This window comes from Ctenopharyngodon idella, chromosome 23, assembly GCF_019924925.1.
Source record: "Ctenopharyngodon idella isolate HZGC_01 chromosome 23, HZGC01, whole genome shotgun sequence".
Taxonomy (NCBI): domain Eukaryota; kingdom Metazoa; phylum Chordata; class Actinopteri; order Cypriniformes; family Xenocyprididae; genus Ctenopharyngodon; species Ctenopharyngodon idella.
The window spans coordinates 18,705,602-18,732,689 of NC_067242.1; the positions used below are offsets into that span (position 1 = coordinate 18,705,602).

Here is a 27,088-nt window from a genome sequence, read left to right on the forward strand (position 1 = left end):
CTTTAAACAGAGAATTCTTTAAAAGAAAATATTTCCCTTTGCATTGAGCTTTGAGCATCGTAACTTTGCAGACGTTGTTTATGCTCTAACAGCAACATTACACACTAAAGTTAAAAAAGTGAAATCATAATCAACCACCCCTTTGACAATTTGAACTGTTGTCATACTCAGTTGACGTAGTGAACGCAGTGCTCAGTATTGGCCGACGCTGTACACATGAGCAGCATGACGCCTGTGTGTGATGCTGAAGCAGGAGTCGGCTAATAATGAGTTGCCGTTCAGACGTAAACACGGAAGCCTGCACTGCTTTCACTACGTCAACTGCGTACAACAGTAGTTCAAATTGTTTAATAAAGTTATTTTTGTTTTGTTTTTGCACACAAAAAGTATTCTCGTCACTTCATAACATTAAGGTTGAACCACTGTAGTCACGTTGACTATTTTAACAATGTCTTTACTACTTCTCTAGACCTTGAATGTGGTAATTTCATTCTTTCTATGGGAGATAAAAAAACCTCTCAGATTTCATCAAAAATATCTTAATTTGTGTTCTGAAGATGAACAAAGGTCTTACGGGTTTGGAATGACATGAGGGTCATTAATTAATGACAAATCATTTTTGGGTGAACTAACCCTTTAAGGGTAGGTTAAGGGGTAAGGGAAGGTTCAACAATGTAATTATAGATGTAATTACAGAAATTAATTACAGCTGTAATTACAATGTAAGTACAATGTAAAAACATGCATGTACACTAAGTGCATTGTATCAAATGGTTAATTTATTAATGTTAATAAAGACACTTAATATAAAGTGGGACTTAGAATTTTCTTGTAAAAATTCTTGGTTTCGTTTAGGGTTAGTTCCATGTAATTATGCATAATTTATAGTTATTACTATAGTAACTGCATGTAACATATGTAACGATGACACTGTAAAATAAAGTGTTTTTTTTTAAGTATATTCTATATCTGTATACCAGTTGTCCAGTTTGACCTTACCTTTGATGTAGAGATTATAAGGATGTATACTAGCAAAAAGACTGTCTTCACCTTGCTTTTGTACTCACAGCAGGAAAATAGCCTGTTAACAGCTATTTCGGCTGCATTTGGTTCATTGAGTGCTTAGGAGAAAAAGAAATGGCTTGAGTGGCACTTATGTTCTTTACGATTGTAACAGAAATAACTATCCCTAACGAGCATCTATATTTTTCAACGTCTAACCAACCACCTAAAAACACTCTGAAACAAGATTCATCTTATCTACTCCCTTAATCATCACTGAAAAATGTGCGTAAGAGACACTTATATGTGGGCTTAATCATTTTAATGACAAAACCTGTTCTCCAGAGTCGTCCAGGCTCTAGTGGCTCATCACTAATTGGATTAATGATTGTTATCTACACCCAAAATGGACAACAGCAGTTTAATAAATCATCTGGTAATTGTACTAAAGCATAGTATTTTTGTTTTGTAGGGGATGAAACGCTTTATCTCCATTAGAGGAAATCAGAGATAACAGCAGAGTAATGATAAATACACAATGGAAGATAAACTACATTATAACTGCTGCATTGGTAACGACTGGTAATTTCAATCAGGGCGTATGTCTTATCTGTACAAATCAATCAATCACTCATCACATTAGTGATGCTTTTTCAGCAGCTTCTGGAAGTATTTTTTCAAATTCATTTTCTTGAAAGACATTTTCAAAAATTAAACTCTAACACTCAAGTTTAGGGTTGGTAAGAATTCTCTGAAATGAGTTTCAAGAATGTGAAAGAAGTCTCATGCTCACCAAGGCTGCATTTATTTGATAAATACAGTAATATTGTGAAATATTATTACAATTTCAAATAACTGCTTTCTATTTGAATATATTTTAAAATGTAATTTATTCATATGATGAAAAGTTGTATTTTCAGCATCATTACTCCAGTCTTCAGTGTCACATGATCCTTCAGAAATCATTCTAATATGCTGATCTGGTGCTGGCCAATATTTTTGTGGAAACTGATCATTTTCAGGATTCTTTGATGAATAGAAACTTTAAAAGAATGAATGACTAGAAAAAAATGACTAGTCTAACCAGCTCTGAGATAAATCACACTTGATTGAAGCAAATGTAAAAAAGCAATGAAACAAACAAAACACACAAATGTACAAGACTATGTATTTAACAGCTTTAATGAGGGAAAGAACTACTCATGCCAAAAAGTATTGCTTAATGCAGTGCTTATAATGTACTTTAACCATTTTTTGTAGAAATTTCTGTTATTTCCAGTGTTTCTGTCATGGTTGGTTGCAAAAAGGGTGAGTAGAAGCAGTATATATTTGCAGCAGTCAACTTTAATTAACAACAGATCAAAAATAACAAACACTCTGGAAAACTGGACAGGAACAGAAGCACGCAGGAGAAGGGAAACCAAACTATACACCAACGAGAATGGACAAAAACCAACTGAAAATGAGGGCTATATATACACAGGTTAAGGAAAATGAGGAACAGGTGGGGACTAATCAATCAACTAATGAATCACTATGACAGCAAATGCAAACATACTTAGAAATCAAGCAAACAGAAAGGAAAAACAGGAAACAATGAGAATCAAACTAAGATTATGTCCACACTGCAAGCCTTAATGCTCAATTCTGATTTTTGCTCAGATCTGATTTGTATAGCTGTTCACATTATTGTTTTAAATGTGGCCAATATCAGATTTCCAGTGTGAACAGATCATGGCTCTGAACTGACATGCATGCGCAAAAGAACGATACAAGCGGGGTTGCCAGGTTTTTACCACAAAATCCACTCAATTGCTTCTTAAAACTAGTCCAAAACTAGCCCAATCGCGGTCCGTGGGGTAACCCGGTTAAAATTGCGTTCTGGGGGTTAAATATCACAGTAATGCGTTCACTTCAACCCATGGAGTTGCAAAACAACCCGCAGCAACAGTGAAAAAGTAACCAAATTCTGCGGGAAAATTGCGAACTTGGCAACACACACAGCACGCTGTCATAAGGAAGTAAACACGGAGGGCATTAAAGTAAGCGATTACACGTGTTTTTTTATAGTGTGATCTATAGTGTGATATTTATAGTGTTACAGTTTCCACTGTTTCTACAGAGTATTTTTTTTTTTTAAATAAAAAAAATGTATAATTTAGTTACATATTTATTTTTAGTGTTCTCCTCTCTTTTTTGCTGCATTTCAGTTCTGTTCTAATAAGCTTACATATCTAATTTTGTACTAATTTTGGCATTGTGTACTACGAATATTGTTTACTCTTATGACTATTTTCTCATTTGGATAAAATAATCTGCTAAATGAACAAATGTAAATGTAAAAATGCTACATTCTGATCAACACCAGAAAATATGATGAGATGAACACCCATGCCACATCATAAAAACTAACACTTAAAGTAATGTAGAGAACATAACATTCTCATTGGGGCATACTTTATCTTAAGCGATTAAAGTTTGTTAATTGAAAATAGTGAGTAGCTAATCAGGAGGCAGATTTATGAACATGACCTTTGGATTGCCCTATAAATGAACATTAGCCACATATTTTAATAAATCACCAAGCAGGGGTTAGAGCACGTCAGATGTGCAAAATGCGCGTCTTCAATCTCACTGACACTCTTAAAGAGAACAGCGAAGGAACAAGACATGAACAAGTCTTTACATTTTTATTCACAATGATTTTGTTTATAAAAGATAGATGGATAAAAACCTCATTACAAAGACATTCTTTATTCATTTCTTGGGGGGTTTAAAGGACAATTAATATTCAGTAATATTATCGATTTAGCTGTACACAGACTATTGGATGGAAACAAAATTTGAACTAAATTCAACTGGATAATGAAACTAAATTTGCAACATCGACACAGTTGCTGAAATGAATCAACACTGAACTGACTTGAACTGAATAATGATATTATTTGCCTTCTGTAGAGCTGCTTATATAGCTGAATTTAACTTGTTCCATAATTGATGAACTTTGCAACATTGGCACAGTTATTGAACTGAATTGGAACAACACTGAACTAAATTGAGCTGAATAATGAAACTATTGTCTTCTGTAGAACTGCTTTACAGCCAGAATTGAATTAGTTTCCTAACTGATACATTTTTACAATGTTAACAGTTTTTTCCATATTTTATTAATATTGCTTTGAAGGAATATTGTATAACCTCACTAAGAGGGAATGTTCTCAGAACTTTGAATGTTCTGACAAGGTTCTCTCAAAGTTATGAACAAACATTATTCCAGTAACATTAATAGGAAATTCGTTCAAGGTATATGGTCTCAAAATGTCAGCACACAAACTTATACATCGTTCAATAAACAAATGTACTAAAACATTTTAGTTGGATATTCGTCTAATATTTTAATACTAATACTTTTGAATATTCAGAAATAATGTTTTAATGGGAACATCAGCGAAACGTTTTAGAACATCTTTATGTTAGCTAGGAAAGTACTATATAAATAAATGTGACTTGACAACCAACTACCCAACACTAGAAATGACCATTCACATTTATACAACCTCTTTGAAGTTTCATACCTGCACACGCAACTCGTGCAAGCAAAAGGATATTTCAAGGTCCCTTCAGAAAAGTCCTTGACTCAATCACGTTTATGCAGAAGTGTGAGCTATAATTACCATCCACATGCAGATTCTAAATCGAATCATGTTTGTCAAGCTCTTAATAAGATCCTAATTAAAAATTCCTCTATAGCATAATCACAGCAGTGGGCCGGTTCGCTCAAGTTCAAATTAGGTTATTTTTTTAGATGTATTTAATTGTAGGGCTTTCAAGTACAAACAGATGCACATAATAATGAACGGATAACATGCACACGCACACATTTCACTAAACTAGGGAGGACATGTTTATAGAAGCAATAATTTTTTATACAGTGAAGATATGGTATGTGCTAAATCTAAATCTAACCATCACACAACCGATGTATACATGATTTGGCTGTTTAATGAGTCCTTTAAAAAGTGAGGACCACTTTAAATGTTCTCAAGTCATTTTCACTATATGAGTGGGGACATTTTTAAAAATTTAACCCTTAAGTATGTATGCCACATGTGTATAAAATCAAGCACCTAGGCATGCAGACTGCTTCTACAAACATTTGTGAAAGAATGGGTCGCTCTCAGGAGCTCAGTGAATTCAAGCGTGGTACTGTGATAGGTTGCCACCTGTGCAATAAGTCCATTTGTGAAATTTCCTCACTACTAAATATTCCACGGTTAACTGTAAGTGGAAGCCATTGGGAACAACAGCAACTCAGCCACAAAGTGGTAGGCCACGCAAAATCACAAAGCGAGGTCAGCGCATGCTGAGGCACACAGTGCGCAGAAGTCGCCAACTTTCTGCAGATTCAATAGCTACAGACCTCCAAACTTCGTGTGGCCTTCAGATTAGCTCAAGAACAATGTGTAGAGAGCTTCATGGAATGGGTTTCCATGGCCGAGCAGCTGCATCCAAGCCTTACATCACCAAGTGCAATGCAAAGCGTTGGATGCAGTGGTGTAAAGCACACCAACACTGGACTCTAGAGCAGTGGAGACGTGTTCTCTGGAGTGACGAATCATGCTTCTCTGTCTGGCAATCTGATGGACGAGTCTGGTTTGGCAGTTGCCAGGAGAACGGTACTTGCCCGACTGCATTGTGCCAAGTGTAAAGTTTGGTGGAGGGGGATTATGGTGTGGGGTTGTTTTTCAGGGGTTGGGCTTGGCCCCTTAGTTCCAGTGAAAGGAACTCTTAATGCTTCAGCATACCAAGACATTTTGGACAATTTCATGCTCCCAACTTTGTGGGAACAGTTTGGGGATGGCCCCTTCCTCTTCCAACATGACTGCGCACCAGTGCACAAAGCAAGGTCCATAAAGACATGGATGAGCGAGTTTGGTGTGGAGGAACTTGACTGGCCTGCACAGAGTCCTGACCTCAGCCCGACAGAACACCTTTGGGATGAATTAGAGCGGAGAATGTGAGCCAGGCCTTCTTGCCAACATCAGTGCCTTACCTCACAAATGCGCTTCTAGAAGAATGGTCAAAAATTCCCATAAACACACTCCTAAACCTTGTGGAAAGCCTTCCCAGAAGTGTTGAAGCTGTTATAGCTGCAAAGGGTGGGCCAACTCCATATTAAAACCTACGGATTAAGAATGGGATGTCATTAAAGTTCATGTGCATGTAAAGGCAGGCGTCCCAAAACTTTTGGCAATATAGTGTATGTTAGCAAAATATTTTAGAATAAGTTTAGAATTATTTCACTTTCATTCTAATCCGCTCTGTCTTTTTGATGTGCATATTCATTAAAATCTGTGAAGTTAAAGAGACTCACTTGTCAGGATAATCCTTTGTGTGAAATAAAAATATGTGAATTTATAACATTTACAGGAAAGTGGGGCCAGATCTAGGCATGGGCAGGGGTGGGCTGAGCCCACCTAAACATCTGCCTTGCCCACCCAATCAGAATTTAAGCACAGATAGTGTTAATCAGTTTTTTAGGATTTGTGCACTGATTAAAAGCAATCTAAGGTAGGCTGTGTGTTGAGAAGGAAGGGCTATAGAATGCCCAACCAATCTAAATAAATAAATAAAAACTTTTTTTTTTTTTTTTTTTTTTACTATTTACTAGTAAATATTAACATGCATTTCTATAGCTCTGATTGTTTTTAAAGTGTCATTTGGCCGCCACTAAGATGGGTCATACCATGAGCAGTTGAAATTTGCTAGTAAACCACCCAAAAATGAAAATTTGCTGTCAGTGTACTTACCCTCAGGCCATCCAAGACATAGGTGACTTTTTTTTTCTTCAGTAGAACAGTAAAGAATGTTTTTTTTAGCTGAAACCATGGTCCTCGTGATTCATATAATAGAAGTCAATGGGTGCCGTCACTTTAATATAAAAAAAATATAATAATAATAATACCTGTGGCTCCTGAAGATAAATTGAAGTTATAAGAAGTGAAACGGTTGGTCTATGCGAGAAACTGAACATTATTTACATTTTTACCAATCCACATCCTTGGCAAATGGTCCTGGATCACGAGGTTTGTCACATAATGACGTATAAACTGACGCTGTTTGTTTACTACAGAGAGGGAGGGCGCGTGTTCACCAGCAGTACAAAAATCTAAAGCTTTTTAAAAGTATCGGTCATCACAATCTCTGATGATTTTGATGTAACACTAGACATGGAATTTTTTGCACAACCATACTTGTTTGAACCAGAATACTCTGATCAATGAGATGGAGGAAGCAGCAGCAGCCTCGGGGAGACAGAGGTCTCTTGAAACGTGGTGTGTTCTTGTTCTAAGTGTCATGCGATAACAACAGAAGTAGGATAAACACAGACAAACTCAATGTTTATATGTGAATAAAAACCTAAATTCAATGTGTTCATCATATAAAGTGATCGAGTCTCTTCAGAAAATTTGGGCAAGAGCTTTAGGACCTGCATTAATATTAGAAAAGCTTTCCAGTGCTGGAGAAGCGAGAAGGCTTGAAAACGGACGCCGAGGTTGAGTTGTTTCTGCTCCATACGTGAGTAACATTGGTTTTGAGTGTGATGTCTGGAGCTGGTGTGCTGCAGGCAATTAACAACGAAATCTTACTTGTATATACTCTTGTTTACTGTATGTTTATTTTTTGTGCTTCCATGTCGTTTGTTTGTCATTTTTGCTTTATTTATCACAAAACATTGCTTTGCTGCGCTTCAGCTATGATAAATAAACATCCACTCTTTCATTGCGTGTGCATGCATTTCGGGGGTGTTTGTTTGGGTTGATTTCAAATATCAACAGTGTTTAACAACGATTCTCGGAAATCACATACTGCACCTTTAACAAAGAATCAACACATAGATTGAAGTTATAAATTATTTTACATAAGCATGTCATATCCTAACCATATCACCATATTTGAGTTATGCAACTGCTTGCAATTATTCTACAGTATGCAATTGATATGCCATACTGACACTTCAAGGTGAAGATTTGATTGATTTGACTATAAATGAACAAAATCTAAGTCTCTGTGAAGTCAGTTTTAGAAAACTTGATCGAATCACGCATCTGATGTTCCCCGTCTCGCGCTTTATGGATGGCCCATTTCGATCAGGGCCGTTAATCACAGCAGGTCAAATTATGATGCATAAAATTAGGGTTTTATTGCCACTAAGGGACAAAGAGAGTAAATTACGTTTCAAACTTGGTTAAGTGCATAGAATAACTCTCTGGTGACTGGGTGGTGATCATGTATTCCACAATGACAAAAGCATTTATGGCTGTAATAAACACTGCATCAAAATGCAAGTAAACATTCCTTCTAGTGTCTGTCAGAAGGATAGTCCAAGAGCAAACAACACAGCTGGTTAGATAACGAGGACTCTTAATGAAAACTGGAATTATATACAGTATTTCAATGGCTCCAAATTTTTTAAATCTGTCTGTAGTATCTGGTTTTGCTTGGATTTCATAGCACTGAATTCAAGGACCTTTACATGATTAGGTTAAAAAACACTCAACAGCTCTGACTTTTTCATTTGCAATCCATATAAGATGTAATTTAAAAAAGGCACAGAAACTAGAAACCATGTTTGACATCACCTGAAGTTATTATAATTTAGAGAACCTTAATTAAAAAAAAAAAATTAAAAAAATTATATATATATATATATATATATATATATATATATCTCAAGGCTGGTACTTTGAAATGTACAGTATATTCATTTTTGGAGAAAAGAAACAGCACAACTTTGTTCAAACCACCAATTAGAGGAATACATTTTTTTTTTTTTAAAGCAAGAATGGGAAATTTAATCAGACAGTTTCTCATTCACTAAATGGGCGGTGCAGTATAGCTTAGACTGCAAAGCACACAAAAACACATGAAAATTATCTCAAATGAACATCACAACGTTTCATTAAAATAAGGAAATGTTTTTATAGAGAACCTTTGAAGCCCAAAATGACAATGCATATTATTTTTCAATGAAACAGCAAGATTTCTGGGTACTAAAAAGTACTAAACTAAACAAAGATTTCTATTTAGGCTGTGCAGTCAAATTTTCAAACCTGGATACTACAAGTTCATGCTAGTTCAGGCGGGTTCATGCTGGTTAATGCTGTATTTGAGCTGCTCTATAACCAACCTAGCTGGTAATGTTTAATGGAGCTTCTATTTTATTTTTTATTTTTAAGAAATTTATACTTTTATTTAGCAATGATGCATTAAGCTAATCAAAAGTGACAGTAAATACATTTATAATGTTTCAAAAGATTTCTATTAAAGCAGTGGTTGATTATGATTTCACTTTTTTAACTTTAGTTAGTGTGTAATAGCTGTTATTTTTCAATATTACTGTTTTGAAAAGATTCAGCTGGGAGAACATCTAGCAACTAATTAAGTTAATTGATATCAGGCCTTTAACATGATTAGCTATAAAAGGGATGTCTAATGGGGCGTTCACACCAGACGCGACTTGCGCTAAATCGCGCTATTCGCATGTAAATTTTGAGTTTACTCGCTTCATTCGCGCGTGAAATTCACTTCAAAACAGGCGCGAATTCGCGTCATGAGAGGGGCTCTCCCTCTCCTTTAAATATGTGTCCCTCCTTTCTGCACACTTCCTCTGAATAAACACATCAACTTGTCAGCGTTTAAGTAGTTGTAAAATATGTCGAATAAAGCTCAATTTGCCGGCTTTAGCTAGCTTGTAGTTTCAATATGTATATATATAGCTCAAATTGAGTAAAGACCGTTTTTTACAACTTACCAGATTGTCCGACCACCTCACTCACTTTCTTCCAAGCAAGATCCTTTTTATTCCTGTTTCTATAAAAGTACGATGATCTATCATACAGCGACGATGATTTTGCCTCCGCTCGCTATGTCGTAATCACGTCACTACTAGAGCAAGCTCCTGATTGGTTAACGCGGTGCAAAAATTCGCCAAAGTTCAGATTTTTCAACTTGCGCGATTCGCCCGAAACGCGTCATTCGTGCTGCCTCATTCGCGCGAATAGCACCACAGGATGTCTATTCGCGTCTTTGCATTGACTTAACATGTAAATCACTCTCGCTTAAGGCTTCATTCGCGTCTGGTGTGAACGCACCATTAGAGAGGCAGAGTCTCTCAGAAGTAAAGACAGACAGAGGCTCTCCAATCTGTGAAAGAGTGTGTAAAAAGAGTGTTTTGAAAAGAAGAGGAGATGCTACACCATGGTAAACATGCCCCCGCCCCAACTGTTTTGAGACCTGTAGTAGGCATCAAATTTGAAATAAGCTCATTTTGTGCATAAATTTTTAAAATTTCTCCGTTTAAACATGTTATGTTATCTATGTTCTATTCTGAATAAAATATTGGCTCATGTGATTTGAAAGTCTTTTAGTTTTCATTTTATTCCAATTTAAAAAAAAAAAAAACATCCCAACTTTTCCGGAATTTGGGTTGTAGAATAATACTAAAAACTGTTTCTAAAATGAATAATGGGCAATAATAATAATAATAATAATAATAATAATAATAATAATAATAATAATAATAATATAAATAAATAATACAAGAAATTATCAGAACTAACTATTTTAATATTTTTTTGCTTTCATTTTGAATGTATTTTTTGTGACAAACCATTTAGATCAGTTTGCTGAAGAGTCTTTATCAAGTGAGTTATTCACAAAATTCTGTCTCTTAAAATGTAAATGTGTAAATATCAATATCATATGGAACACATTATGAGCTAATTGATGTAATCAGTCTGCTGTTTTATATCAGTTGTTACTCTCTGTAGGAGTAAACATTTAGTCCATATGTAGGGATACAATTCAACTAAGTTTAATGGTGCAAAGCTCAAATATTTTATAATGCAAAAATTGTAACTTTGTGTCCATTTATGCCACAAGTAGACTATGTTTTACGGCCCAACATGCCAGCATCCCAATCAAAAAACAACATATGCAACAAACCTTCCTATTCATTTCTTTTTTAAACACTCATTACAAAACTAATTTCACTAGCTGATGTTGGGGCTGTGTTCAACAGCATGCATTTGCTGCATGCTCCACTTACGCAGTGAGGCCGTTCGGCACTCAAATTGAATAGTCTCATCCGTCTTCTGCGCTCAGCAAGCCAACCCAGTAATGGAGGCCCAAGGTGCTGCATGGTTGGCCTCACAATCTGTTTTCATTTGGATGGCATTTTATTATATACGAGATGTATCTCCCCCTGACGTAAAGTATAAGACCCAGACACCTTCAGTGCTGTCAAAACTTCAAATGACAGGATGAGGAAAATGAGGACGAATCGATATATATAAACAAACACAGGAGCTAAAAATAATGAAACATCCACCTAAACACACACACACACACATAGAAGATGCCTGAATTCAAATCCATGCAGAAATAAAGATGATGCTCTTTAAAACAAATTATCTGAACGTAGTGCTCATGGCCCACAGCCAACCAGATCCACTGTGTTTCAGAAAGAATTCAAACATTCTTTACATTTTTTTCTAGCGCGGTCAATGAAACACAACTCCCTAGTCTATTACCATCCTGGCCGCTGGCCAGAATAAACTAACAGAAAGAGAGAAAAGGAGTTTTTCAAATGAAGGAAAAGGGCTGAACATTACCTGACTGAGGAGGCAAACAAATCACATCTCAGTCCAATTTTCACAGACATTTCTTTGGCTCTTCACTGCCACATGACCAAAACGAAAGCAAGTCAACCTAATGAAGAATGACTGAGGAGTATTGGTCCTGGGGGTACTTGACGTGAGGCTTTGGGTGGGCTTTCATCATGCTGTCTACTCATCAGGGAAAATGTCAAGCGGATTCGGCTTTCTACCACCTGCTCTTTCTACTTTCTCACTGAACTGGACCTTGAGGTTCGCAGTGTCCTGTAAGCACATTCCTCCTAGCTGCATATGTGTATAAAATGTCATCCATTGTTAAGCTTCACATGGAGTAACGGTTGATTCAGCTACATGCACTCCCTCAGAGCAGAGAGGTCTACTGCTTAGAGTGCATCTCAATTTTCTCTGAAAGGTGTCAAATATACTCTCTGGTCCATAGATCCAAACAACCCAGAGGAGATTTTTTGGTGAGCAAAGAATTGAAAGGCGTGAGAGTGAGAAAAGGGAAGTGTGTGACTGTGAAAAAGGGAGAAATAGTTGGGTTGGATGTTAAAGGCATAGTTCAGTTAAAAATAAAAACTCTTCCTTACTTTTCATTTCAAACATGTATGACTTTCTTCTTCGATATAAAAAGATATATTATAAAGATTCCTTACAAAGTTTTTTTTTTTCCATACAATGAGAGTTCATAGTGTTCAAATACAAATCATCCAAAAGCCAAAGAATACAGATATGTCTTCAGGCGTGATTTAAAAACAAGAAGGGAAGGCGCAGATCTAATGTCCTGAGGTATGCTGTTCCATAGTCCAGGGCCAGCTACAGAAAAAGCATGATCCTCCTTAAACTTTAAGTAAGAGCGTGGTATATACAGAAGAATACAGATATGATGAGGCTACACCAGGCTACACAGATATGATGAGGCTACACCATTTAATGCTTTAAAAACAAATAACAATCTTAAAATGGATCCTATACAGCACCGGTACCAATGAAGAGATGCTTGGACCAGTGAAATGCCCAAGTCAGGGCAAAGGTTTTAATTTGACTATCTGCCTTAGTTGGAAAAAGCTGCTCTTCACCACAGCACATACAGTTGTGGTCAGAATTATTGGCACCCTTTGTAAATATGATCAAAGATGACTGTATATATATATATATATATATATATATATATATATATATATATAAAAAAAAAAAAAAAAAAAAAAAAAAAAAATCACAATCACAATCATTGGCACCTCTAGAATTTTTTATGAGTAAAATATCTCTGAAGTATATTCCCATTTATATTTACATTTTTTTAGCACACCAGGGTGATCATGAGCATGAAATTGTCTAGCCATGACAGGAGTACAAATATGAGGAAACACAAAGGCCAAATTCCCTTAATCATTCATCACAATGAGAAAAACCAAAGAATATAGTTCTGATGTGCAGCAACAGATTGTTGAGCTTCACAAAATAGAAAGTGGCTGTAAGAAAATAGCTAAAGCATTGAAAATCCCCATTTCCAATATCAAGGCAATAATTAAGAAGTTCCAATCAACTAAAGATGTTACAAATCTGCCTGGAAGAGGGCGTATGTCTAAATCATCCTAATGCGCGGTGAGGAGGAGGGTTTGAGTGGCCAAAGACTCTCCAAGGATCACAGCTGGAGAATTGCAGAGATTAGATGAGTCTTGAGTCTCAGAAAGCCTAAAAAAAATTATCAAACAGCACCTACATCCCCACAAGTTGTTCGGAAGGGTTAATAAATCAAGATAAATCCTCTGCTCTCATTCAGAAACAGTCTCCAGCATATTCAGTTGTCAGACAAGACTGGAACTTCAAATGGGACTGGCTTCTATGGCCAGATGAAACTAAAAAAAGAGCTTATTGGCAGCAAACCCACCAGATGGGTTTGGTGCACACATGGATAAAAAGTACCCCATGCCCACGGTTAAATATACTGCTGCATCTTTAATGTTGTGGGCCTATTTTTCTGCTGGAGGTCCTGGACATCTTGTTCAGATACATGGTATCATGGATTCTATGAAATACCAACAGATAAAAAAAAAAAATCAAAACCTGACCGCTTCTGCTAGAAATCCAATAATGGGCCGTGGTTGGATCTTCCATCAGGACAATGATCCAAAACAAACCGTGCCGTGCTCGTGAACCGTGCTCTGGCACACCTCTTCCAAGCGGGCCAGGGACAGCTAAACAAACCGCGCCCGGGCACGGAACGGAGCAATCACACTTGTCAAACGAACCGGGCTTTGGGCGTTAAACGCGCTCGGGCACGGTTCAGAGCGCCTAGTGTGAGTACACCATAAGGCAGTGCCCTTAATGCCAACTCAAGAAGGATAGCGTGATCAACTGAGTCAAAGGCAGAACTAAGATACTAACATTAAAACAACAGTTTACTGGAATCCAAAGCAAGGAGTAAATCGTTCAACACCTTGAGTGGTGCAATCTCAGTGCTATGATCTCAGTTGTCAGACAAGACTGGAACTTCAAACGCGACCGGCTTCTATGGTCAGATGAAACTAAAATGGATACACATGGATAAAAAGTACCCCATGCCCACGGTTAAACATACTGCTGGATCTTTAATGTTGTGGGCCTATTTTTCTGCTGGAGGTCCAGATACATGGTATCATGGATTCTAGCAAATACCAACAGATAAAAAAAAAAAAAAAAAAAAATCAAAGCCTGACCGCTTCTGCTAGAAATCCAATAATGGGCAGTGGTTGGATCTTCCATCAGGACAATGATCCAAAACAAACATCAAAACCAACACAAAAATGTGTCACTGAGCACAAAATGAAGCTTCTGCCATGGCCGTCCCAGTCCCCTGACCTGAACCCTAAAGAAAATGAGTGGAGTGAACTGAAGAGAAGCAGCACTAACATGGAGCTGGAATCTGAAGGATCTGTAGAGATTCTGCATGAAGGAATGGTCTCTGATCTCTTGTCAGGTTTTCTCCAAACTCATCAGGCATTATAGGTGAAGACTCAGAAGTGTTATCTTGGCAAAAGGAGGTTGCAAAAAGTATTGAATAAAAGGGTGCGAATAATTGTGGCCAATGTGTTTTGGAGAAAAAAAAAAATTCATAATGTGATTTTCGCCCACTTTCAATTCTTTTCCTTCAATGAAAGGTTAGATTTTTGCTAATTTTATGAATTAAAGATCAAAAGGATAAACAATGCAGATTTATTTTTTACAGTCGTCTTTGATCATATTTACCAAGTGTGCCAATAATTCTGACCACAACTGTATCTGTTTTTTAAAATTTAGATCCATATCAAAGATCACAACCAAGTTTTTAGGAATAGGATGAATGTTTGATGACATAATATCTAGATTACTAGTGATATCAGAGACAGCACCAGGGGGTTCAAAGACAACAATCTCAGTTTTGCTCTCATTTTGTTAAAGAAAGTTTCTCACACTCCAGCATTTAATATCTTCAAAGCATTTAAAAAGGGCAGAATAAGAGTAATCAGAGCTCAGAGGAATGTAAATTTGAGGATCATCAGCATAACAATGATATGAAATATTATATTTCCTCCTCATACAAGCCAAGGGGAGCATGTATAGACAAAATAAAATTGGTCCCAACAGGGACCCCTGAAGTACCCCACAGGTGAGCGGTGCAGAGGGAGAGGACGAATTTCCAATCATCACCTTTACAGATCTATCTGAGAAGCATGATGTGAATGAATCTGAGGGTGTACTCACACTAGGCATGGTTGCCTTGAACCGAGCCCGAGCGCGATTGCCCCCCCTCCCCACTCGCCCGCTGGCCTGCCTGACACTTGCACTTAACGTTCCAGGCCGGAGCACGCTTACGTCATATACAATGCAACTTTTTGTATGGAAGAAAACAGGAAGAAACGTACTTTCACTAAGATACTGCCTAATAGATTTATCATTTATGCCGTGCAGCGATTTTCACTTGATTGTGCTGCATGTATCAGAGGATTAGGTGTTAATGGAGGAATTTGCAGCTTTACTCGCAAACTACAATTCCTGTTCATCAATAAGGTGAGAACCAGACCCGTTATACACCCAAATACACTCAAATTAATTACATTAATTGAAAAATGTACTATCCAAGTAGTAATAAAGTTGTTTGCCGTCATAATGATGACAGTAGCGCACACAAAAGTAGTAGCTGTTAGCATTCACACTGCATGCGAACCGTGCTCTGGCCCACCTCTTCCAAGCAGGCCAGGGACGGCTAAACGAACCGCGCCCGGGGCACGGAACGGAGCGATCACACTTGTCAAACGAACCGGGCTTTGGGGGTCAAACGCACTCGGGTACGGTTCAGAGTGCCTAGTGTGAGTACACCATAAGGCAGTGCCCTTAATGCCAACTCAAGAAGGATAGCGTGATCAACTGAGTCTAAGGCAGAACTAAGATACTAACATTAAAACAACAGTTTACTGGAATCCAAAGCAAGGAGTAAATTGTTCAACACCTTGATTAGTGCAATCTCAGTGCTATGATGTGGTCTAAAGTTAGACTGAAATTGATCTAATATGTTGTTTCCTGAGGACAACTGATTAAGAAACATAATCATGAACGTGTACTCTCTTTAAGAACACTTAACTGTCCTTTTATTTCAATAATATTAAAAGAAAAAATTATCCTATGAATGGGAACCCCTAAATGGTTCTATATATTAAGCGCCTGACAGAACCCCTTAAGGTTGTATAGAACCTTTTCTTCTAACACCGTTAGAATTAAGGCTACTTTTTTTAAAATATACTTTTAAGATTTGAAGTACACTACAAGTGCACATTCAATACAATTAAGCAAACTTCTTTTTCACAAGGATATGTCATAGGCTTCCAGAAGACTAGGAATATAGCGCAGGAGCTTTGCCATCATGGTTACTATAAGCTGTCATTGCCAGACTTTTCAAATTCTACATTAGTGTTACCTCTGACTTGGAGCTTTGAGAACTGCATTGAAATTATAGCTATTTTTTTAACAGTTTATTCAGTTGTTATACAATCAGTGTGACATCAGCTTGTTTGAATAGTTCTGAAGAATAAATGCTATTTAATCATTTAACTTAACATGAAACAAGGCTTTAAAGGAACAGTCCTTCAGAAAAATTAAAAGCACAGAGATAGAAACCTTAAACCAGCAATTACACAATTTCTGCAATATTTAACTATGAAAGTCATGAACATTCAATTCTCACTCCACCGAAAAAAGGAAAAGTTTATACTGAAATTAAGGGGAGATTTGATTTATTATTACTGTCATTATTCATACATAAAACTATAGATTTCCCAGACAGAGGGCACCAGAACTTATATTTCAAACCATTCATCTTGTTGTTTTCCCCCAAGACTCACTCTGACAAAAGTATTTGTGTATTTAAAACAATATTTGATCTTCTGTAATCCTGTAAAGTTCTTAAGGTTAAACGCTGTGTTTACCGGCATCAGGATCATGTTGACAAATTATAATTCGCTTGATGATAATAAAGATAAATACCTGCAGAGGAGGTTAATGGGGCTCTGTGTGTCCTGAACGATATTGCAGTTTTTTTTTTGTTTCCTATGGTTTTGCATCTTATGATCTCCATCTCCTCTAATGAATGCAGAGTGAAGTCATTCATCAAAGTGGATGTCTGATGGATCATCAGGGGTTTATCTATGCGCAAGGTGCCATAGCTGAGAATATTAACAACCACGCTTGCCTCGCAACACTTCACAGTGACCTTCATTTGCATGTTCTTTGAGGGGCATTCTGGGTAACATTCAGCTAATTCAGTGTCTTGCTGTGTTTTCTTTCTTAACTCTTAGTACGTTTAATGTAGTGATTCTATGAAGAGTGTGAGCAATCAATAACTCGTCCTAAAGCTCATTTAATACACTCATGGATTTAATTGGAAGGTTAAAGAGAAAACATTTATCCAGGGAAATGATATCAGTTTCTGTATTACACTTGGGTTTAAATTAATTTTATTATTGGTCAGGGGACAAAGTGGAAAATTAAAATTGATTTTGAGAGATAGAACATTTCAGGGAATGCTTAGTATTACAGAAGTGTCAAAGTCATTCCACACATAATCAATATATCCTGGTTCAGGTCATTCAAATGTAGCAGAATTGTTCCACCTCTAGATTATGCTTTCTATAAAAGATATTAGCAATCAACTGAAGCTCTTAGAATATAAACAATGTTGAAAATGGTATTCATGTCCAAACTAATCAAACTAGTCCGGAAAATGAACGTCTAGCCATTTCATGCTACATGCATTAACATAATGTGTTGCGCAAGTAGGTAATTATGAATGAGTCACTGAATCATTCATTCAACCAATTTGTTCAAAAAATGCTGATTTATTCAGGAACTAAAAAAAACTCTCTTTATGAATGAGCAACTGAATCATCCAAAAAAAAAATCAATTTGTTCAAAAATACTCAATCACTGAGGAATAGGTTGTTTGCACATGACATCTTTGCTGTAGCGCAAAATGCGGCTGGAGGGCAGGAGGTGAATTTTCTATATAAGAATCAAAATCAAACCCATAGAAACTTGTGAACAGTTTTTGAAGTGGATGTGTGCAAGTTATAATCATTCACAAGCCAGGTGAGAGTCATACTCGCAAATGTAATGTTAATTATACTAAAACAAAATACAAAACTTTCAAAATCACTCAGCTATGTGATTATTTATTGAGTGGGTTTAATCAGTGACATTATTAGATTTGCTATACGGCGTCTTTCCGTCGACCTGCTTCCCTTAGTGTTTTTACACGTAGAAAAGGCGAAAATTGTATTACACCATCCAGTTTTTTCCCCTGAGCGATGATGTTCCTATTGCAATTATCAATTCAGCATAAATGACCTACAATGGCGACATTTTTCACAATCACGACAGAAAATCAAAATACTGCCCTTAACGTCACTAGCAGAAAGGCAGCAAGATATAAACAAACCAGACTAGAACTCGTGACGGCAGCTTCACATTCTCTATGTCTCGATGGCAGGCAAGTTATCTAATTCAGTAGAAAAATTGCTCCTTTTCATAACATACAGATCATGTCCAACATATGTTCTGATTTTCTGTTTATAACTTTCTAAACCAGCACAGTACAGACTTTTCTCCATCTCTTCCATTCTAATTTTCAATTCTTGCCCTCCACCTGAACTTTACGCGTCACCAGAACCACGTGATTGCAAACAACCTATAAGACACTGCTGCTGTGCTGCTCACATTAACTTCTCAGAAACGGTCTAAAAGCTTCATTTCTAGTAAATACTGTAACCTGTTAATACAGGTGCTAAACATGCAGTGTGAATAAAAGCCTTGATGATAAATTTTGTAGCTCTTTTATGCACTAAACCAGACTGCATATGATGAAATGAAAATTATATGTAGATGGGTTTGTTGTTTGGCAGACAAAGAAAAATCGACGCTGTCTTGCAGCATGTCAGAGATAATTAAAGTGTGTATTAATTTAACAGCGTTTAGTCATACAATATGCAACGATGGTTTTTTAGAGCCGTTATTCTTGAGGGATGAGCCATATTCTTGATCACTTCAATTCTTTCACTCTTCATCTCTTTCATGTTTAAGGTTCTCAATTTGCTTTTGAGCACCAATCCCTGAAATGCCATAGTGCAGACTATCAGTACAGTCACTGATTAAACTGTATTGTTATGTCTTTACGAGATGGCACAGGGCTCAAATAAATATCTAAAAGCCTTCTTAAATTTTCAAGGACTGTCAATGCATGCTTTTCAGTATTTAACCACCATTTAAAACATATATAAAGCCCAAACTCCTGCAGCCATCAATCATTTTCAAACACATTTTGTACTAAGACACACACACACACACACACACATACACACGCATTAGTCAGTATTAACAGCAGAAATTCACTGTGCTTCATGGAAATGAATACACATTGAATTAATCCGTAAAGGTGTTTAGAGCACCCAGAGGTATATAGATGTTAAAAGCAGTGGATATGAGCCCTGTTGATGACAGGATCCATTTCTCACATGGAGGGTGATGTGAGTGATTCACTCCAACACCAGCCACTACCTTGTCAGCAATGAGATTCCACCTGCTTCCACTTTCAGTTTTATTTACGGTTAGACACCCACATCTCATGAATTTAGACATGAGCCTATGCAACCACTAATTATGCTGTATTCACTAAGGTACCATTCAAAGCAGATCTAATTTCAACAAATATAACTAAACTAATTGCTTATTCAGTAAAGAAATACCTGCATGATATTACATCAGATGCAATTCAGTCTTAAAAACAATCTAACTGGTAGTGGCTACCATCCTTACATGCATAACTGCATAATTTTTAAAGAGTTAGTTCACCCAAAAATTAATTTGTCGTCATTAAGTACTCACCCTCATGTCGTCCCAAACCCGTAAGACCTTCGTTCATCTTCAGAACACAAATTAAGATAATTTTGATGAAATCTGAGGGGTTCTGAACCACACATAGGCATCAACATCATTGCAACTTTTGAGGTCCAGAAAGGTCATTTCGTTAAAATAGTCCATTTGACTATAGTGGTTTAACCTTATGAAGCGACAAGAACATTTATTGTGTGCAAAAACAAAAAAATGACTTTATTCAACAACTCCCCTGTCATTCTCCTACGCCGATCATGTAGTGAACGCAGTGCTGCGCTTCCGTGTTTACATCCGAACGCCGACTCATTATTGGCTGAAGCTGTTCACGTGAGCAGCATGACGCATGCGTGTGATGCTGACGCAGGAGCTGGCCAATAATAAGTCGGCGTTCTGACAACACAGTAAAAAGTATTCTCGACACTTCATAACATTAAGGTTTAACCACTGTAATCACATGGAGTATTTTAACGATGTCTTTACTACCTTTCTGGACCTTAAAAGATGCAATGACATTGCTGCCCATGTATGATTCAGAAACCCTTTGGATTTCATCAAAAATATCTTAATATGTGTTCTGAAGATGAACGAAGGTCTTACAGGTTTGGAATGACATGAGGGTGAGTAATAAATGACAGAAATTTCATTTTTGGGTGAACTAACCCTTTAAGGCTGACAATTAATTTATATAATAAATAATATTAATATACAAGTTTCATATATGTAAATATTTCAATTATTTACTGTATATTATAGTATACAGTATAATTAAGTTAGCACTTGAAAACCACAATGAATCCAGTTTCTTTTGTGTGGCAATCAATGTAACAAGCATCTGCAAGTTTACACTCTTCACTGATGAAATTCAATACTGAGCCTTGTTTTTGTCTGCAGATCCTACATGATTAATACGGGGATTTTAAATAAGGTCACATCTGGAACAGACAAAAGAACCACATAGCCTGACCCATCTCGGTTTTTGTTGAACAACACCTTGTTTTACACAGCATGCCTGGACCATTCAATATTTATCTCACTTGACGGGTAACTTTCAGCACATCTACTGAGGCAATCATCTCCATGAATTAAGCTGAAAATAAATGGCAGCATCAGACATAGAGAACAGCCTCACAACAGGATTAAGACGTGGAAGATTTTTCCCTGACCTATGTGCAATCATGTGCAATCTTCTGACTTGGGGGGGGGGGGGGGGGGGGTGTTTCATATGGCACAGAAATGTTCATTCTCTCTGGAGATGTTGCTCATATAAGGTGAGTCTTGTCATTGCATTCTGAGCTCAATGGAATGGATTGTATAGTTCCATATGACTTTATAGTTAAAAAAAAAAAAAAAAAAAAAATCCCAAGTTACATCACAAAAAACATGTCTATGACTGGACTATATAGCCAGTTTTGAACAACCTTAAAAATGAGACTATTTTAGATGTAGAAATCTATAGATTGTTTAATGTCATCAACAAGCTTTTGCAGAGCATTTGTTGTTCTGAGATGCACCTAATGATTGCCTGAAGGAATAGATAAAATAAGATTAAATACTTGGCTAACATCAGATGAAAATCATTTTCTGTGAATTAAGGCTTAGAGGACAAAAAAAAAAAAAAAAGTACGCTTAAGAGACATAATATAAATGAAAATCTGAACAATATTTATAAGGTAAAGAATAGTATTCAAACTGATAGGAGGTCTGCGGAAAGGTTCAGGGAAACAAAAATGTAAAATACGAATTACATTAAAAAATAATTAAATGTTAAAAAACAAGTTTAAATGAAAATATATTTCTGCCTTTATATTTTAGTAATTGGGTCTTGCCGCAAGGGGATAATTAGGGGCCGTGGCATCAAACAGCTTGAAAACCCCTGAATTAATGTACATTGTTAACAACTAAATCAAAATGACAATCTACAATCAATAAGGAGGTTCCAATGCTCATTTTAAGTCAATTATTTCACACAGAGCATTAGTTGAATTGTGTCAAAGATTAAATATAATGGTTGTGCCTGAAGTGTATTTATTAATCAATGAAATTGCAAGAAACTGTGTGTATTATGTCTAACAACCATCACAGGTTGCTCAGGAAAACATCTGGGGTTACATGTGTAACCCCGGTTCCCTGAGAAAAGGAACGAGACACTGCGTCAGCTGCCGATGCTATGGGGGTGCGCCCTCAGACGTGTACAAACACGCCATAAATGGCCAAAACAGTGTGATGACGTTGCAAGGTGCACCCCAGCACATAAGAAGGGAGTCTGAGAACAGATTCATATTGTCTGAAGACGCGCGGTATGCCCGAAGCATGGCAGCGCAACGCAGCGTCTCGTTCCCTTTCTCAGGGAAATGGGGTTACACATGTAACCCCAGACGTTCCCTTTTGAGGGAACTTCTACGCTGCGTCAGCTGCTGATGCTGTGGGGACACCATACCAAATACACCATGCTGACCAAAAGCACTAAAGCTCAGAGGCCTCAGCCCTGAGCCATTAGCGTGTCGACGGGCAACCGGGCCATGCAACCAAATTATAGCCTGCTTCTCTGGCTATAGTAAACATTATAGCTCACTCTTCAGGTAAGGGAGGGGAGGGGGAGACTGAAAGAAAGGAAGCAGAAGGAAAATAATGAAAAAGGGGCAGGCTTAGTCCCGGCTCAGTCACTCTCTCCTTTATCAGCACCCAGATCTGTGTGACTTGATTCACTTTACCCCCAGTTCCTCAGAAGGAGAACTAGCTTTAGCCACACTCACAGTTTTGCTCTACTCCCCATGAACTTGCTCCTGAAAAGGGCCCAGACGATTTATGAGGAGCTTCTTATATCAGATTTACAGACGAGCAATGAGTCCGCTTCTGGCACAAAGACAGGAGAGGTGTGGGCAACTCCCTCACGCTCCTCTACCAGCTCCGTCTGAGATTCCCACAATTGTAGCCTGCACGCTGCCTCAGCAAATGTGAAGCTAGAGCCGTGGGGCACAGCAGCTTGACTCGTAAAGAGAGTCAGCTGGGAGCATTGTTTTCTCAGTGAGAAATCATTGCAATGAACACATCGAGCCCCCTTGAGGCTCCGCTCCCAGGCAAATAACACACAGCTCATGACCATCACCATAGCGTCAGCGGCTGACGCAGTGTAGAAGTTACCTCGAAAGGGAACTACTTCATGAACAGAACAAACGTTAACATTTAATTCAGGAGATGTGTTAAACAAGATGTAAGATAAGTGATGAAAGCTGTGTGCCTTACTTGAATTGTCAGCACTCTTTTTGAGAGAGATCAACATCAGAGCTGACACACTTACAAACCCAATGTCTGAAGCCCAGAGGCATGATGGATTACTCGTTAGTTTTGTTTTGAAATTTTCCCTCTGAGAAATGACACTGAAACTGAGACACAGGTGGTCTCTTTCACTGATTTACGACGACAACAACAACATGTAGTACTGAAGTCTCATCCACCTTCTTTAGGTGTCTTGTTTTAAGTTTTATAGTGGGATCCAAATTCATACTTTGACGATTTGTCACAAACATCATTCATACAAAGACAGTTTAGGGCAATTCCATGCAAAGGTCATCCTTACCATGAAAAAAAGGTTTTTACCAAAAGAACAAAACCCTTTTTAAGTTGTCCATTTAGGTCTGTAATATACAGTATTAATGTGCTCTAACAGAAATTTTAAGAAAATTGCCTTATCCACAACATATGAGGTAAGCAACAATGCTTAAATTACATTTTCAACCAACGTTATTTCATGCTTTCAAAAAAGGGATCAAAGACCCCCCTTTTTTTAAATTTTATTTTAACAGTAAGCTTTAGAAGAAATTAAGCAGATCTTTAAAGCAACAATTCTGTCATTGCCAAATCTGAAACAGATCAGAGTCATATGGGCCACTTTTATGATTTTTAGTCATTTTGGATCTTGACAGCTCCTGGTACCATTCACTTTCATTGCATTGAAAAGATTATCCAGGATATTCTCCAAAAATTTACCTTTTGTGTTCCACAGAAGAAAGGAAGGCATACAGGTTTGGAATGACATGAAGGAGAGTAAATGATGACAATTTTCATTTTCAGGCAACTGTCTCTTTAAGCACTGACATAGATTACTCTCAACGGCAGCTGAAAGAAAAGAATGTCTCATAAAACATCTATTGATAACATTCCAGAAAAAGGAAATGGCTGAACCCTCAATGAGCTCATAGATGCCGCTGCAGCCTGCCAAAGTGTCAGCAGAGGCAGAACACAACTGTTCTGATTCACCTTTTTAAAAGCCAAATAGATGAGGGGGAAATGGACACTGCAGCTGGTAATCAAAAATGTCAGTGCTTTAAATGGGATTGGCACACAGGTTGGGTTGGAGGTGGAAGGAAGCTTCGGGGATTTGGACCAAGGCTTCCTGCAGCTGAATCCCAGGCTTGTTTAGCCACCTGTGGGTCCAGATGTCGGATGAGGAGGACTGTGGGGACTAACATCATCTGTCTATCTCTGGCTCAGAGACACCTTCATTTATTTTAGCATTCACCTCACGCACCTCAGCAATGACTGTTTTACTCTATGAGAATGACTCATTCCCATTCTGCAGATTCATTCGAAATCAGATCTTTATTAAGACATAATATGGGTTCAAAAAGTATGAGACCACTAATTTTTCTAATTTAATCCATTTTTCCCTATTACAAAGATTGTTTAGATATTTTTTTCCCTAAATGAATGCATCCCCACCCCCATTACAAATTGTACATTTTTTATCCACAGAATCTTAAGATTGTTTCGAAGATTTTCTCTAATTTAATGCAATATTCCATTACAAATTATGTTATTTATCCAAGGAATCTACACCTAGAAGATTTTTTTTGTAATTGAATGCGTAGTTTTCCCATTACAAATGTATTATCTGTGTTATAAATAACATACAATATAAGTTATTTATTATCTATCCACGAATGTCTGGAATATCTTCTCTCTAATTCAATGCATTTTCCCCCATTACAAATCGTTATTTATTATTTATCCAAAGAAATCTTAAGACTGCTTAAATAAAAATTTTCCAATTTTCCAAACTTCCGGAGTCCTCCATTACCATTTTCTTCTTAATTTCTTCTAAATAATTTTAAAATGTCTTGAATAAAGATGAAATAACATACAAAATGCATTAAATTATAAGAAAAATATTCTAAACAATCTTAAAGGGTTAGTTCACCCAAAAATGAAAATTGTGTCATTAATTACTCACCCTCATGTTGTTTCACACCCGTAAGACCTTCATTCATCTTCGGAACACAAATTAAGATATTTTTCATTAAATGCATTATATTAGAAAAAGAAAATCTTCTAGACAATCTTAAGATTCCTTGTTTAAATGATAAATAACATCTTTTACAATAGGAATACCTGATAAATAAGTTCTCCAGCATGATGTTAGATGATCCAAAGAGCATCTTTAGCAAGAACATCTGTACAAAGAGTCACATGATCAATGTCACAAATGTACTTCACCTAGACAGTGCAGAACCATAAAAATTTCTTATTCATTTTGTCATAACATTCCTTTGTTTTAAATATCTCAAATCTTAAAACATTCTTTATATCAAGATATTAAATCCCAGATTGTGGTCTCAGACGTTTCTTTATCTTAAAACAAAACTGGCGCCATTACAGTCATCATAATAGTCTTTTCTCTACAAATTTTTCAATACCATCATAATATAAATCGCATATGGTTCTGTCCATTTTTCTATCTTAGCAGCGGCCCTGCTGACTGACAGTGCTGCTTATTGTGTCAAGAATATTTAAAGTGAAATCGGCAGCAAGGGAACCGTACACTGCAGCTGAAATCTCTCCTTCATCTCCTTGTGTTGAGAATTCTATTTGACAAATCCCATCGCACAAACACACTAAGCCTCACACCACGCACTTCACAGCGTGTCTGTTTCCGAGAAATTGCTTTGTGCTTCCCAGCAGGTGACAACAATAGCGGTGGCATCAGCAACCTCACATATTGCTAAGAACTGTGAAAAAATCATTTTCATGGCCTCACCTCAACACTGGTCAAGGCTGGGAGAGAGGCAGGGATTGTGTGCTATACGACAGAGAGGCAGAAAAGTTGATAAACGCAACATGAAGTCAAAATAACCTATTAGTCTTCTTGATAAATCTTTCTGCTCTTATTTTTGCAGAAATCATCATTTTATGTTATTAAAGTCAAGGCAAGTCAGTTCACTTCGTGGCCATCTTGGAAACTCCCCCAGTTATTTTCTAATCATTCAAGTACAGCTCTTATCTCCAAAACTTTTTAAACTTATGTTCAAATAACCTGTCAACAAAATTATGATTTTATCCTGCTGAATATTCAGTTTCACTTGGAAGCACATGACATCATGACAGTGTTGTTGCAAATGTAAGAAAACTTATTAAAGTATGTCTGACAAAACAACTTATGATCTGAAAACAGGCATGACACTTGGGGATTGTGAGCAGGGACAACACCCAAAAGAAATTAACAATAAAAAGACTACATTTTCTTGCTAATTAACGCTAACAGATAGCGATAATGCTAATTTAATTTTTCCTGTAAGGACAGTGAGGTTTAAAGGACCAAAGTCATCATCATCAATGAAGCAGTGATAATTGCTACAATGAAAGTGCTCAAACGCAGAGAAATCAGCTTCCAGGTGGACTGGCTGATGGACAATTTGCTGACCTGGACCTACACAGAGTTAAAGGAGAGCAGCAAAGGGTAGTGAAGACAAATGTAGCAAGCGTGGTTGGTGAACTACAGTAGAAACCATCTTGGAGAGGATCAGAAGGTCATGAAAGGCATGAGAGATGGAGTGTCAGAGTCAAGATGGCTAATCTCACTGATATAAGGCGCTTTTGCAGAGGGAGCTAACATCCATTTCCCATGAGCCCTGCACACAGGCTATGGACTGTAAATTGCTAGAGTATTCAGTACAGCAAGTGAATTATTCCTCTTTGACAGCAATCATCAACAGCCTGGCATTGACACCGTT

The 27,088-nt window shown here is 37.1% G+C and overlaps 1 long non-coding RNA gene across 2 annotated transcripts in view; it reads right to left on the reverse strand.

The window, feature by feature from the left end:
• The window catches only part of LOC127506277 (uncharacterized), a 75,800-nt gene that overhangs the window by 41,020 nt on the left and 7,692 nt on the right, over positions 1-27,088 (reverse strand). Inside the window, exons 3-4 of one of the 2 annotated variants that reach the window (XR_007927942.1) lie at positions 25,470-25,531; positions 25,312-25,348 (exon numbers count right to left, since the gene is read on the reverse strand). The exons of the other annotated variant lie outside the window; for it this stretch is intronic. This is a non-coding gene — a long non-coding RNA (uncharacterized LOC127506277). The remainder of the gene's footprint in view (positions 1-25,311; positions 25,349-25,469; positions 25,532-27,088) is intronic. 2 annotated transcript variants of the gene reach the window in all.